Below are 16,882 nucleotides of genomic sequence, written 5' to 3' on the forward strand. Positions count from 1 at the left end.
GTACCACCCCAAAGCCATAAACACGGGCACCCTCATAGATATCATCCTAACCAACTTGCCCTCTAAATACACCTCTGCTGTCTTCAACCAAGATCTCAGCGATCACTGCCTCATTGCCTGCATCCGTAATTGTTCAGCGGTCAAACGACCTCCCCTCACCACTGTCAAACTTTCCCTGGAACACTTCAGCGAGCAGGCCTTTCTAATCGACCTAGCTGGGGTATCCTGGAAGGATATTGATCTCATCCCGTCAGTAGAGGATACCTGTTTTTTTTTTTTAAATGCCTTCATCGCCATCTTAAATAAGCATGCCCATTCAAGAAATGTTAGAACCGGGAACAGATATAGCCCTTGGTTCTCTCCAGACCTGACTGCACTTAACCATCACAAAAACACCCTATGGCGTTCTGCATTAGAATCGAACAGCCCTCGTGATATGCAACTTTTCAGGGAAGCTAGAAACCAATATACACAGGCAGTTAGAAAAGCCAAGGCTAGCTTTTTCAAGCAGAAATTTGCTTCCTGCAACACAAACTCGAAAAAGTTTGGGGACACTGTAAAGTCCATGGAGAATATGAACACCTCCTCCCAGCTGCCCACTGCACTGAGGATAGGAAACACTGTCACCACCGATAAATCCACTATAAATGAGAATTTCAATAAGCATTTTTCTACGGCTGGCCATACTTTCCATCTGGTTACCCCTACCCCGGTCAACAGCACTGCACCCCCCACAGCAACTCGCCCAAGCCTTCCCCATTTCTCCTTCTCCCAAATCCAGTCAGCTGATGTTCTGAAAGAGCTGCAAAATCTGGATCCCTACAAATCAGCCAGGCTAGACAATCTGGACCCTTTCTTTCTAAAATTATCTGCCGAAATTGTTGCAACCCCTATTACTAGCCTGTTCAACCTGTCACGTTCTGACCTTAGTTCCTTTGTTTTGTCTTTGTTTTAGTATGGTCAGGGAGTGAGTTGGGGTGGGCAGTCTTTGTTCTTTTTCCTATGGTTTGGGATTTCTGTGTTTGGCCTGGTATGGTTCTCAATCAGAGGCAGCTGTCAATCGTTGTCCCTGATTGAGAACCATACTTAGGCAGCCTGTTTTCACGCTTGATGTGTGGGTGATTCTTTTCTGTTCTGTGTTTTGTGTATTCACCGTACAGGACTGTTTCGTTTCGTTCTTGTTATTTAGTTTTTTGTGTTCATGATAATAAATTATCAATATGGACACTTACCATGCTGTGCATTGGTCCTCCTCTTCTTCCACCACCAACAACGACTGTTACACTCTCTTTTGTGTCGCCTGAGATTCCCAAAGATTGGAAAGCAGCTACGGTCATCCCCCTCTTCAAAGGGGGGGACACTCTTGGCCCAAACTGCTACAGACCTATATCTATCCTACCCTGCCTTTCTAAGGTCTTCGAAAGCCAAGTCAACAAACAGATTACTGACCATTTCGAATCCCACCATACCTTCTCCGCTATACAATCTGGTTTCAGAGCTGGTCATGGGTGCACCTCAGCCACGCTCAAGGTCCTAAACGATATCTTAACCGCCATCGATAAGAAACAATACTGTGCAGCCATATTCATTGACCTGGCCAAGGCTTTCGACTCTGTCAATCACCACATCCTCATCGGCAGACTCAATAGCCTTGGTTTCTCAAATGATTGCCTCACCTGGTTCACCAACTACTTCTCTGATAGAGTTCAGTGTGTCAAATCGGAGGGCCTGTTGTCTGGGCCTCTGGCAGTCTCTATGGGGGTGCCACAGGGTTCAATTCTTGGACCGACTCTCTTCTATATATACATCAATGATGTCGTTCTTGCTGCTGGTGAGTCTCTGATCCACCTCTACGCAGACGACACCATTCTGTATACTTCTGGCCCTTCTTTGGACACTGGGGGAGAGCTTCAATGCCATACAACTCTCCTTCCGTGGCCTCCAATTTCTCTTAAATACAAGTAAAACTAAATGCATGCTCTTCAACCGATCGCTGCCTGCACCTGCACGCCCATCCAACATCACTACTCTGGAAGGTGCTGACTTAGAATATGTGGACAACTACAAATACCTAGATGTCTGGTTAGACTGTCAACTCTCCTTCCAGACTCACATCAAACATCTCCAATCCAAAGTTAAATCTAGAATTGGCTTCCTATTTCACAACAAAGCATCCTTCACTCATGCTGCCAAACATACCCTTGTAAAACTGACCACCCTACCGATCCTCGACTTCGGCGATGTCATTTACAAAATAGCCTCCAATACCTTACTCAATAAATTGGATGCAGTCTATCACAGTGCCAATCGTTTTGTCACCAAAGCCCCATATACTACCCACCACTGCGACCTGTACGCACTCGTTGGCTGGCCCTCGCTTCATACTCGTCGCCAAACCCACTGGCTCCAGGTCATCTACAAGACCCTGCTAGGTAAATTCCCCCCTTATCTCAGCTTGCTGGTCACCATAGCAGCACCCACCTGTAGTACGCGCTCCAGCAGGTATATCTCTCTGGTCACCCCCAAAACCAATTCTTCCTTTGGCTGCCTCTCCTTCCAGTTTTCTGCTGCCAATGACTGGAACGAACTACTAAAATCTCTGAAACTGGAAACACTTTTCTCCCTCACTAGCTTTAAGCACCAGCTGTCAGAGCAGCTCACAGATTACTGCACCTGTACATAGCCCATCTATAATTTAGCCCAAACAACTACCTCTCCCCCTACTGTATTTATTTATTTTTCTCCTTTGCACCCCAGTATTTCTATCTCTACTTTGCACCTTCTTCCACTGCAAATCGACCATTCCAGTGTTTTACTTTCTATATTGTATTTACTTCTCCACCATGGCCTTTGTTTTGCCTTTACCTCTCTTATCTCACCTCATTTGCTCACATTGTCTATAGACTTATTTTTCTACTGTATTATTGACTGTATGTTTGTTTTACTCCATGTGTAACTATGTGTTGTTGTATGTGTCGAACTGCTTTGCTTTATCTTGGCCAGGTCGCAATTGTAAATGAGAACTTGTTCTCAACTTGCCTACCTGGTTCAATAAAGGTGAAATAAAATAAATAAATAAATAAAATTACAGTAGCCTTGGCTGGCAACAACTACAATATATTTGAACTATTTCTTATTTTGATTTAATATGTTAAAATGCTATATATGTAAGCACGCAATGGTATGGTCTCTATTAACCAATCCACATGGTGAGTCCAGATAAATGTTTAGAATTGTTTGGTTTAATTCAACCCATTCACATAAAGTATATCAGTCTCTTATATTCTTCCTTTAGTATTATAGAATGTTTCACATAAACAATGTTCATCCACTAGGAGTAGTGGTATAGTCTTGATAGTCAACACACCAAAACAAAAGCAACAGTATGGTGCCTCAATAGTCAATGTATACAATCAAACACTGATATACTGTAGATTCCGTCTGATAACACTCAATGAAAATAATAAAGAGCAGTGGACTGATTTCTCCAACCATCAGCATTAAAGACTCAAAAAGAAACAGTAGTTTCACAAAACCACATACTGTACAGTACTCAAAAAGGCGTAGCAAAGTTTTTCTCACACTCAGTAACCCTCAATAACTAATAGCAAAATTAGTTACCAACACTAGTTGGTGAAATATCCAAATAGTCACCCAATCCATGACATTGTAGATAATCAACCTCTGATTATCAGATAACTTGAAAGTATGTCACAAATAAAAAAGTCAATAAAAAAATGAAGTTCATTTTGTTTCAACTCGTTTAACAAAATAAACCAGCGACTCAAGCCTAAACTATCTTCTTTGTCAATGTCATTTCATCTCCCATCATAGAACTCCTTTCTTCCATGAGAGAAACATGTTCTTTATTTTAGAGTCACTGTGAAACAATCTCAAGTCCGCTTCTTTCATATCTGTTACCAAACTAATGATCTTCAGCTTCAATAAGTTAGTAATCCGCATCTCTAGTCAGAGTTAGCGATATGCTCCAGCTCATGAGTTTCCAGAATAGCTGTATTTGCTTAAGCTGCACTGTCTGCTACTGTGGCTAATTGTTATTTGTTGCCAACTTCACACCATCTCTGTCCCATTCACACTGCCACTATCCTGTTCTATGAATGACGTTGAGTCTAAGTCCAACAGTGGCAGTTTTTACTTCCCTTTGCTGTAGTTCAATGTCCGCTTTCCTCCAGCTGCAACTTCCTGCTCTATTCAATGTCACAATCCTTGATATGGCTGTTCCCGATCCCGTGCTGCTGCTAACTCGCCTCTCTGTAGCCGAAGGCTCTATGGTCCCAGCGCCATTGGTAAGCTCACTAATATTGCTTGCCGCCGCAAAACATTTGTGGTCTCCTCGCTCCACTTGTAGCGCCGATGAATGAAAATAGTATTACACAGAAAGTCTCTCATCCGTTCTCCAGTACACTCTTAGAAAAAAGGGGTCCAAAAGGGTTCCTCAGCTGTCCCCATAGGAGAACCATTTTTGGTTCAAGGTAGAACTCTTTTGGGTTCCATATAGATACCTCTCTGGAAAAGGGTCTACATGAAACTTAAACGGGTTCTACCTGGAACCAAAAAGGGTTGTTCAAAGGGTTCTCCTACGGGGACAGCCGAAGAACCCTTTTAGGTTCTTGATAGCACCTTTGTTTCTAAGAGTGTAAACTCCACTGATTTGAGGTAAATCACGTTATTTCTAACTGTATTGATTGTCTTCTTCTTTGAAATCTATAGGCTATACTGTACATTTCTCCTTCATAATGTCAATTGCATTTGCATTACATTGTTATGTAATTCATGAGATTATTGTTATATAGCCTTCTCTATTGTACCCATGTGGTAGAGAGGAGTCTGGCATATTACAGGCTGACTTCACCGCTCGCGTCGCGTGCACGAGCATAGCAAAATACATTTTGAAATCTATATTATTCAATTATTGCACCCACACTGCTCGCGCTCGCCAACGAGCGTCTGTGTTGCCAAGGGCTAAAATAGAAGTCAGTTCTATTTGTGATGCAGTTCGAGCTGCAAGTCCCGCCTCTCCCATCTCCTCATTGGTTTATAGAAGCAGGTACCCACGTGCCATCTCCTCATTGGTTATACCCAAGTGGGTGACTGAAAGACGAATGAGGTCGGTGGCGGTAATGCACCTATTTTATGAAAGTTGACAATCGCAATATAAAGTCCAGAGAAGAAAAAGATTGGAAGGAGGAGAGATGACTAGAAATTATTCAGTTGACCGTTTTATGTGTGGATTCATTGTCAGAGTAGAGGACCTTGTGCATTTCAGGTAAAATAGCAACTCAATGTTTATATCCCAGGACAAATTAACTAGCAACAGCAAGATATCTAAATAAGACAAATTAGCTAGCAATTGCAAGCTATCTAGCTAAATTGCCATAAATGTTTAATGCTTTTCGACCTGTCCCCATATTAATGTAATTGGTTCAGAGTTTGTTTTGATATTTTAACCTGCGTGTCGTGATCTCATTTGGTGTGGGGGGACAAAATCCATTTATGCACAATGGCGCTCACGTGAAGCTGGTTTGGGTTCCGTGTTAGGGCAGCACCATGTTTGTTCATGGAAGTTATTCCTGTCGTTGTCAGAGAATAAAAGATCAACACCAAGCCTGATCCTTTGGTTGGCGGATCGCGTCCAACTTAAAGGTGCATACACCACCACCTACTGCTCTAAAGTGTGAGGCCAGTCTCGTCCTACATACATTAAATTATCTTCCTTATTCCTGTTCCTAAAATAAACACCCAGGTACTTCTCAGCAGTTGCCACCTACACTCATTAAAAACCCACTACCCCATTCCACTACTTTGACCCTATCTGCTCCTGCACCATGCCAACGGCCTGGGAGGACGGGACACCGCCACTCAACACACCCTGACTCTTCTGGAGTCAAATCTCGTATACCCAAGTACCTCCCTGTGACTTCCACCACAACATATATTTTCTGTGATTTTACTTTCCATTTCTGCGGTACAGTTGATAACCATTGCTATGAACGCTAAGAAGCCAACCTTACTGAAGCATAACTCACTCATTACCCTATCCTTCTGTACTGGCACAGATCTACTGCTCACAGGGATCCTCTCAGCATCCCGCACCCTTTACCCATCCTCCTCCACTTTCGTCACTGCCTCAGCATACAACCCCCTCTGCACTACTCTGACTCTGGCCACTTTAATCTGCCTCTCTCACACCGGACAATTCTGATCCCCAGCAACATGAGCACCCCTACAAATGACAGACACAACTTTATCAACTGAAACTAAACAATCATCTGTCTCATGCCCTCCTGCACACTTCGAAAATCTTAGAAAGTCCCTCCTTCACACTGCTGCAACATGACCATAAATGTTGCACCTGAAACAGTGGAACAGTGGATTCTGCACAAAAGCTCTGGCAGGATAACTGATATATCCTAACATGACTTTATCAGATAGACTCTCAAAACTCAAAAGGACAATGACTCTTCTGTTTCACCACACTCACCACCGGGTCTGCGTCGCACCAAGCACCAAACACCAGAAATGTTCAACTTCACACTTAACGATACCCCAGAAATCACCCCTTTCAGTGGTGCCCTGTTCCTAAGAGCAAAGCAAGAAACAGATCTTGACCCAAGTTGGTCAGAAGAAGCACAAACAAATATCACAAGTCCAGTACTGGTTACCTTTACTGATTCAACTACACCCAACTCCTTTCTCACCCACCCTGAAACCACAAATGGATCATCCAAAAGACAAGGGTCCACTTTCTCTCAGAGATGTCACTCATACTGGTCCAGATTCTTCTTTATCATGTCTGACGCCAGTCTTCTTCAACACACATCTTCCCACTACACTCGGCTCTTCTTCTTCCTCACTGTCAATAAATATGTCTATCCGTTCACCACGCTGTTGCAGAGCACACACTGATGTCATTTCTCCAAAACCCAACTTCGGTTCCCAAGGCCACTTTACAAGACTGGCTATCTCTGACTTCTCCATGCTTTCCCAAACCCATCGTCTCTTCCGCAGTTCCTCCTTTTGTTGCCTTTGCTCTGTGGGCTTTATCGTATCACTCTATCCAACATGTGTTTTACATCTGTTCTGCATCGTGCAGAACTTGATCGTTAGTCCAGGGTTCTTCTGAATAAAAATGAGTTTTATTGGACCTTGTCACGACTTCCACCAAAGGTGGTTCCTCTCCTTGTTCAGGTGGTGCTCGGCGGTCGGCGTCGCCGGGCTACTAGCCATCACCGATCCATTTTTCTTTTTCTGTTTCTTTTGTCTTTGGTTGGTATTCATTTGAACACCTGGTGTTGCTTTACTTTCTGTGTGTATATTTACCCCTGTTTCCCGCTTAGGTTTGTGCGGGATTATTTTCATGTTGCTCGTTGAGGTTTTCCTCAGGTTATTCACGTGTGTACAGTGTTGTAGGAAATGTAAGGAGCGTTGTTTTTTTCTCCTTCCGTGAGTGACTGTGTGTTCCTATGTCTTGGGCATTTATTGGTATTGTACCTGACCCATTTTGGACTTGCCTATTAAAGACGCTACTTTGACATCTCTGCTCTCCTGCGCTTGACTACCTTAGCTATCCTCAGTACAAAGATGCAACAGACCTTCCTTAGAATGTCTTGGTTCTGTTTAATGATTGACTGGTTCAGCAAAGAGACAATGATCTTAACCAATCAACTATTCCTAACATACTGTAGATATATTCCTCTTTTTTTTACAGTGTGCGTGTCTCCATCTCTTTCATTAAAATGCTATATAAGTGGACAATATAAAGCGCCATATTTTTTCGAATAAAACAATCGACAGTTTGGGTCACAGTTGTATGCAATTCTTTTCTTTTAAACAAACAAAATAGGCTATGTATGGCCCGCAAATTCTAGGTGTTTTTTTTCAATATGGCCCATGCACTGATAGAGTGTTTAAGGTGACCGAGACACGGGCCCAATACAAGTTAAGCTACCACAGTATCCCTGTGACCATTTTAGATCACAAAGAGACACACCAGACAATAAACAGAGAGTGGAGCAGAAGAATAGGATATGATGGAGAGAGACACCAGAAGAACAGAACAAGCCATAACAGAAGAGGATAGACATAGGAGACAGTAACAAACAGGAACCTGAAATGGCAACAGACAAAGACACAGACGGTAACATACAAGACACAGACAGAGAAAGTGCCAGAAGATGGCAGATGGAGAGAGAACAGAGGTCGATTGAGCACGAGAGAGAGAGAGAGAGAGAGAGAGAGAGAGAGAGAGAGAGAGAGAGAGAGAGAGAGAGAGACTGTATATATATATATAATATGACATTTGTAATGTCTTTATTGTTTTGACACTTCTGTATGTGTAATGTTTACTGTTAATTTTTATTGTTTATTTCACTTTATATATTCACTTTATATATTATCTACCTCACTTGCTTTGGCAATGTTAACACATGTTTCCCATGCCAATAAAGCCCTTGAATTGAATTGAGAGAGAGAGAATGGTATGGAAGGTTGGCAATACACTGTAGTAGAGGTCTTCACGGGCCCATATTTGGTCCCATCATCAAATATGATTACGTAGTACCTGCCTCAGACTGCATAATGTTAGCTAGCTAGGCTAACTGAGGCTGCAGAGCATGTGACTTTTCATTCTACAGTCATCCTACAATAACAACTCCATTCAGTACATTAAGTAGCAGTTGGTTTGTTCTTGGTCATTGCAACCTATCCTTCTCCTTTAATTTTTATTTCCATGGTCCATTGATTAGAAATCTCCTAACTTCCTGCTGGATGCAAAGACAACGGGGATGTGCATGGCCTATCAGGAGATGTTCCCACACTACCTGGACAACGAGCACAGCAAGAGGCGCATTTTTAATTCCATGTTCCATTGATTAGAAATCTCCTAACTTCCTGCTGGATGCAAAGACAACGGGGATGTGCATGGCCTATCAGGAGATGTTCCCACACTACCTGGACAACGAGCACAGCAAGAGGCGCATCAAGGAGGGTCAGTCTGCCTGACCCTCAGCAGGCTGATGATGACTTCCTGGTCCATGCAGTGGACACAACTGAAGCTTACACAGAGTGAGTGTCTGTGTATGTCATAGTTTACGCCCTGAGGGAGCTGCTCAAGTGCAATGACACCAGGACAAAACAATTCCCCATGATAAAAAACATTCAAATAAAAAAATTCAAAATGTAATGTCATTTACTTTCTGATAATTGAGTGCTGTCAAGATCAAACATAATTTTAAGCAAGATTTATTTTCACCTAAAACCAATTATATTTTCTTATTCCTTGTAGCTTTTGGAAATATAAAAAAAACGTACGTTTTGAACTTGACAAATGAAACTTTCTCCTTCGACAAATGTGCTGACTTTGCGGATGGTTATGATCTGATAATGTGGGAAAATTATGGAGAAAAAACAAGGGGGAGATTTCACACATTAGCTAAAAATAATTTGGGTTGACGCATAAAATAAATAATTGGCTTTCTACGCAACAACATGGTAAGAGAAAAACAAAACAATTGCCATATTACCACTTAAAACAAAGAAATGTGCTCTATGCATAGCCGTGGGAAGAAGGGGTGCTGAGGGTGCTGCAGCAGCCCCCTGATAAATCAGATTTTTTTGTCCATTTAAAAAATAAAAAAAATACATTTGTGCACTGAGCCTTTATTACTCCTGTATGAGTGGACAAAAATAGTTGTCAGCCATGCAGGGACAACACAATTCTCAGTACCCCTACCCCTAAACATCTTCCCGAATCCTTGGCTCTATGCACATCTTGCCATGGTTGTTATTGCTGCAATGCGTTGAAGGATTTTCTATCTATCCCACACTCCCACATTCCCCAGTTGAGAAGCTCAGAATCTTGCGCTGGTGGTTTTATTAAGAAAGTCTTCCATGTGTCCTGCTGCTACAACTGTATCCCCTTTGTAGAGGAGACTTTTACTGTCAGCAGAGGTAAGTCTGGAGTCAAGACGTTTCTTCATTAGTCAAGTTGTCGTCTGTACGCTATTTTTCCAAGGTATTAAACCTGTTGAATTATTGCCTTCACGTTGTTGTCTATCTCATGTCTCATTCAGGCACTTCATACCTGAATATTTAAATGTATCCCAACGGTGCCAAATTTAATCTCTGACTTTGTTTCCCTGCCTCTCATAGATCAGCATGACTGCGCGTGTGTCCAAATGGCACTTGGTCCCATAAGGTAGGGTTTCCCAAACTCGGTCCTGCCCTGTGTCATGACGGCTGGGCTAAAAGCAAGCTTTGCGAGTGTGATTGGTTTCATACACTCTTAGGAAAAAGGATTCCAAAAGGGTCCATTGGCCGTCCCCATCGTCCCCAACCCCTTTTTGGTTCAAGGTAGAACTTTTTGGGGTTTTATGAAGAACCCTCTGTGGAAAGGGTTCTACAGTCGTGGCAAAAAGTTTTGAGAATGACAATTTTCACAAGGTCTGCTGCCTCAGTTTGTATGATGGCAATTTGCATATACTCCAGAATGTTATGAAGAGTGATCAGATGAATTGCAATTAATTGCAAAGTCCCGCTTTGTCATGTAAATGAACTGAATACCCCAAAAACATTTCCACTGCATTTCAGCCCTGCCACAAAAGGACCAGCTGACATCATGTCAGTGATTCTCTTGTTAACACAGGTGTGAGTTTTGACGAGGACAAGGCTGGAGATCACTCTGTCATGCTGATTGAGTTTGAATAACAGACTGGAAGCTTCAAAAGGAGGGTGGTGCTTGGAATCATTGTTCTTCCTCTGTCAACCATGGTTACCTGCAAGGAAACACGTGCCGTCATCATTGCTTTGCACAAAAAGGGCTTCACAGGCAAGGATATTGCTGCCAGTAAAATTGCACCTAAATCAACCATTTATCAGATCATCAAGAACTTTAAGGAGAGCGGTTCAATTGCTGTAAAGAAGGCTTCAGGGCGCCCAAGAAAGTCCAGCAAGTGCCAGGATCCGTCTCCTTAAGTTGATTCAGCTGCAGGATCGGGGCACCACCAGTACAGAGCTTGCTCAGGAATGGCAGCAGGCAGGTGTGAGTGCATCTGCATGCACAGTTAGGCAAAGACTTTTGGAGGATGGCCTGGTGTCAAGAAGGGCAGCAAAGAAGCCCCTTCTCTCCAGGAAATACATCAGGGACAGACTGATATTCTGCAAAAGGTTCAGGGATTGGACTGCTGAGGACTGGGGTAAAGTCATTTTCTCTGATGAATCTCATTTCCAATTGTTTGGGGCATCCGGAAAAAAAGCTTATCCGGAGAAGACAAGGTGAGCGCTACCATCAGTCCTGTGTCATGCCAACAGTAAAGCATCCTGATGTGTGTGGTTGCTTCTCAGCCAAGGAAGTGGACTCACTCACAATTCTGCCTAAGAACACAGCCATGAATAAAGAATGGTACCAACACATCCTCCGAGCTCAACTTTTCCCAACCATCCAGGAACAGTTTGGTGACGAACAATGCCTTTTCCAGCATGATGGAGCACCTTGCCATAAGGCAAAAGTGATAACTAAGTGGCTCGGGGAACAAAACATCGATATTTTGGGTCCATGGCCAGGAATCTCCCCAGACCTTAATCCCATTGAGAACTTGTGGTCAATCCTCAAGAAGCGGGTGGACAAAAAAAAAACCACAATTTCTGACAAACTCCAAGCATTGATTATGCAAGAATGGGCTGCCATCAGTCAGGATGTGGCCCAGAAGTTAATTGACAGCATGCCAGGGCGGATTACAGAGGTCTTGAAAAAGAAGGTTCAACACTGCAAATACTGACTCTTTGCATTAACTTCATGTAATTGTCAGTAAAAGTCTTTGACACTTATGAAATGCTTGTAATTATACTTCAGTATTCCATAGTAACATCTGACAAAAAATATCTAAAGACACTGAGGCAGCAGACTTTGTGAAAATTAATATTTGTGTCATTCTCAAAACTTTTGGCCACAACTACATATGGAACCCACAAGGGTTCTACCTAGAAACAAAAGGGTTCTAACTGGAACCAAAAAGGGCTTTTCAAAGGGTTATCTTATGGGGACAGCCAAAGAACCATTTTAGGTTCTAGATAGCACATTTTTTTCTAATAGTTTAGGCTAACCAAGCCTCCAACTTTGTCGGGCTCACCAGACCCTGCAGGGCCTGGGCTTCACACTGTGTCTCCTGCTCTCTAATCAAGGCCTTCACATATATATTTCTGGCCTTTCTAGCCTTTAATCCTGCAAAAGAGGAGCGCCTGCATAAGCTTTACAAGCCTCCACTAATCATCATACTCCTCACTGCTGTCCAGGGGATCATTTGCACCCTCTGGCCAATCTTTGAATCTCCCAAGGTAGGCCACACAACATTCCCACAGAGCATGCAAATCCAGCTCCAGTGTGATGTGTGCCTCCAACAGGGCTGGAAAGTACACTACCAGGAGGGTAGCTTTCCAGGTACAGGGTTGGAGAGTACACCACCAGAAGGGTAGCTCTCCAGGTACAGGGTTGGAGAGTACACCACCAGGAGGGTAGCTCTCCAGGTACAGGGTTGGAGAGTACACCACCAGGAGGGTAGCTCTCCAGGTACATGGTTGGAGAGTTCACCACCAGGAGGGTAGCTCTCCAGGTACAGGGTTGGAGAGTTCACCACCAGAAGGGTAGCTCTCCAGGTACAGGGTTGGAGAGTACACCACCAGGAGGGTAGCTCTCCAGGAACAGGGTTGGAGAGTACACCTCCAGGAGGGTAGCTTTCCAGGTACAGGGCTGGAGAGTACACCTCCAGGGGGGTAGATTTCCAGGTACAGGGCAGGAGAGTACACCTCCAGGAGGGTAGATTTCCAGATACAGGGCTGGAGAGTACACCTCCAGGAAGGTAGCTCTCCAGGAACAGGGTTGGAAAGCCCTGGGCTATATTATCTTTAGCGTGCTAATGTAGCTTGTGGGTGGGTTTCATCCCCAACTACTATACATCTTCAGGAGTGAACAGAGCGCCACCAACAAGAAAGGCCTCTGCTATTCTAGTCTCCAACTACGGCATCATCTTCTGACACTTCCTCCCCAGGGGCTCTGAGGTAGATCTACCATGCACCGGGTCGGAGGGAGGGAAGATTAGAGGATTTTCAATACAATAGTGATAGCTTCCAATAAACGTTTTTATAGTCAGCATTATACTGTATTTTCATTTTGATTGTCAGTAGAGGGGGCTGTTGCCTTTTGTTTAGGGGGGCCATGGATATTGTTTGTATTGCTTCTTTGAATTTCTCTTTTTTGAAAAGAGTTAAAAAGTGTCTTCGTAAGATGACTGACCTGTGCCAGTACATTAAGTCTTATGAAAAAAGAACACATCAGGATTCCCCCCTATATGGACATCTGTATTGTAAACAGCTAATTGGGTATCTGTCAAATCAAAATACTTATTCAATAAAGTCATGGTTATTTCCCTTCATTTTGGAGACCTACTTGCTTCCTTCTATGATGTAATTCGCTTAGTAACAAAGTCACACTTCTACCTGATTGAGCCTCAAATACAACAGAAAAACAAGTATGCTATTATATAATGGACACCTCCACCTGTATCAAAAACATTCATCTCTGCCTCTCTGTCCTTAGACTCCATTAATACATCAGGCTAATTGTATTGGTTGGCCAGGATTGTGGTGCAGCCAAAGCTTTACACACTGAATGGTTGGCCAAAGCACAGATCAGGATGAAAACAGCTGAGAATAGCCATACAGCATAGCTTACACAAGCACCAGTCACTGCTGTCGAAACAGGGACAGACGTGCTAAATACAAATCGTCCTAACCTAAACTCCAAATTGTAACAGCTCACTGACTGCATGTCCCGATGGGAGCAGATACTGTAGTTCCCAGAAGACAACATAAAGACAATACATAGGTAGTTATACAAGTCATTATATTTAGAAGAACAATGCTATTTCAGATGCAGTTACTTCTTACGGGTTGATGGAGCCATGCTAAGAGGCTAAGGAAATAACACAAATCTGATCAACATAAATCATGAAAACTCCCATAACAAGGAAGTGAATGAAAAGATAAATGAAAATATATAACGCAAGTTACAACAACAGGGCTGGCACAGGCTAAGCTTGATCTGCTCCCCTAACAGAGAGGTAGAAACAGGTCATTTCTCTAAGTCTGTGTTGTACACCTGACTGACCGGGGTTGGCAGGGATTACAGTGGGACACTAACTGCTTGGAGACAGTTGTCTATGAGCTCAGACTGGGCACTTAGTTTGATTACCCTCGCCTCTTAGCCCTGACTAGGGTTGCAAAGCTACCGGTAATTTACCAATGTCACCGGATTCTTTGGTCATTTTGTTGATTAACAGAAAATCTATGACAATCTATCGTCACTTTGGTCATTTATACTTGAATAACAAAATATAAAAAATATTGATATACACTGTGCATACCAACCCCCCCCCCCCTCTTTGGCCCTTGGAACAATCTCAATTTGTCTTGGCATGGACTCTACAAGGTATCGAAAGCGATCCATAGGGATGCTGGCCCATGTAGATTCCAATGCTTCCCACAGTTGTGTCAAGTTGGCTGAATGTCCTTTGGACCATTCTTGATATAAAAGTGAAACTGTTGAGTGTGAAAAACGCAGCAGCAGCCAGTGTCACGAACCGGTGCGCCTGGCGCCTACTACCAGACCCCGTTCAAAGGCACTTGCATTTTTTGTCTTGCTCATTCACCCTCTAAATGGCACACATACACAATCCATGTCTCAATTGTCTCAAGGCTTAAAAATCCTTCTTTAACCTGTCTCCTCCCCTTCATCTACACTGATTGTAGTGGATTTAACAATTGACATCAATGCGGGATCATAGCTTTCACCTGGATTCACCTGGTCAGTCTAAAGTGCATTCGTAAAAGTATTCAGACCCCTTGACTTTTTCCACATTTTGTTACATTAAAGCCTTATTGTCACACCCTGATCTGTTTCACCTGTCTTTGTGATTGTCTCCACCCCCCACCAGGTGTCGCCCATCTTCCCCATTATCCCCTGTGTATTTAGACTTGTGTTCTCTGTTTGTGTTGCCAGTTCGTTTTGTTTGTTCAAGCCAAGCAGTGTTTTGTGTCTCAACTCCTGCTTTTTCCAGTTTCTCTTTTCTCACCCTATTCGTTTTGACCCCTGCCTGTCCTGACTCCGAGCCCACCTGCCTGACCACTCTGCATGCCCCTGACCCTGAGCCTGCCTGCTAACCTGTACCTTCGCCTCCCCTTGGATTACCAATCTCTGCCTTACCCTGACCCTGCCTGCCGCCCGGTACTGTTGCCCCACCTCTGGTTTACTGACCCCTGCCTGCCTTGTCTTGTCTATTGTCTGCCCCTGTTGGAATATTAAACTATTGTTTATTCGGCGTGGTCTGCATCGGGGTCTTACCTTCATACTTGATAGTACGAACTTGCCATGACTGACCCAGCAGATCCGGACTAGCTGCACAACGCCATCTCCTCCCAAGGAGCCTCCACTGATAGGCACAAGGAATTGCTTCGTGGACTGATGGAGGGGGTCCAAACATTGGCTGAGCGCCATGACCGGGCGTTGGACATGCTGCTGGAAAACTTATGCGGGTCATCTGGGGGGCAGCCTGCCATGGTGGTAACCCTACCGCCCCTCAGCAACTCGGCGGTTAGCCGCGCCACCCCACCGGCCACTCCACCTTCTCGGTAGCCCCGGTTACCTCCTCCAAAATGCTTTAATGGAGATGCTTTAATGCTTTAATGGAGATGCTTTAATGGTTGGGCGCTTTTAGCTCAGTGTGCCCTAATTTTCTAGCTTCAGCCCTCCCTTCCCATAGGATCGCTCCAAAATAGCCAACCTCATCACGCTGATGACTGGAAGGACTCTCACCTGGGCTACCACCTTATGGGAACAGCAGCCAGCCATTTGCACGTGCCTGGGGGGGTTCGTAGGAGAGGTGAGGAAGGTCTTTGATGCCCCTTTCTCTGGGAGAGAAGCTGCCCGGAAGCTAATCCAGCTCCAGGAGAACGCCCGCACTGCGGCCAACTATGCGGTGGATTTCCGTACGTTGGCAGAGGAGAGTGTGTGGAACCCGGAAGCACTGTTTGACATGTACCTGCACAGAGTCTAGGAGGAGGTTAGGGACGAGCTTGTGGCTCAGGAGTTACCCACAGATTTTGACTCCCTCGTCGCTTTGACCATCCACATCGATGGGAGATTGCTGGAACTATGGATGGAGAGGAAATTTGATTTCACTCTGTTGGGGGAGGTTTATGACCCCCATAAATACCTTTCCCCTTTTTTCTCTCTCTACTCTACCGATGTGACTATTGAAAATCCCTTTGTTGACATAGAGAGTCTGGTAACATCAAAAGGTGGGAAACTGAACCATATTTCGGTAATCCAACCAGTTGAAAATATGCGTTGGTACTTAATGAATATGATGTCAGATCAGTTGGCGTCTGAGACATTATTACTGGTGATAGGACGACATAAAATGTATCTTGGAAAGTCTACACATTCTAGTTATCAGATTCACATGGAATTGTTGTGCAATTTAAATGTTTAAATATGGAACTATTTGTGAAAAGATCAAATGTAATTTTAGCTTCTTAAATGAAAGAACAGTTTGTCATAGAGAAACTCTGCTCACTCAGAGGCCCAAGTGAACAGACACTGGTTGTAAACTATGAAACACGCCCTTCTTTCACCACCATATAAACCCGTTGACGAAAATTCAACTTCCTGTTCCAAGGACGTGAGGACTTGCGGTCCCCACATTAAAAAGGCCAAGGTTATCTACAGAACTAAGCCAACCTCAGCGTGAGCTCTGGTTGAACAACAAGAACCTAACGAAATTAGCATCGAATTTCAAAATGACGATCCACA

The sequence above is a fragment of the Oncorhynchus nerka genome, linkage group LG13 (genome assembly GCF_034236695.1).
Source record: "Oncorhynchus nerka isolate Pitt River linkage group LG13, Oner_Uvic_2.0, whole genome shotgun sequence".
In the NCBI taxonomy this organism is placed as follows: domain Eukaryota; kingdom Metazoa; phylum Chordata; class Actinopteri; order Salmoniformes; family Salmonidae; genus Oncorhynchus; species Oncorhynchus nerka.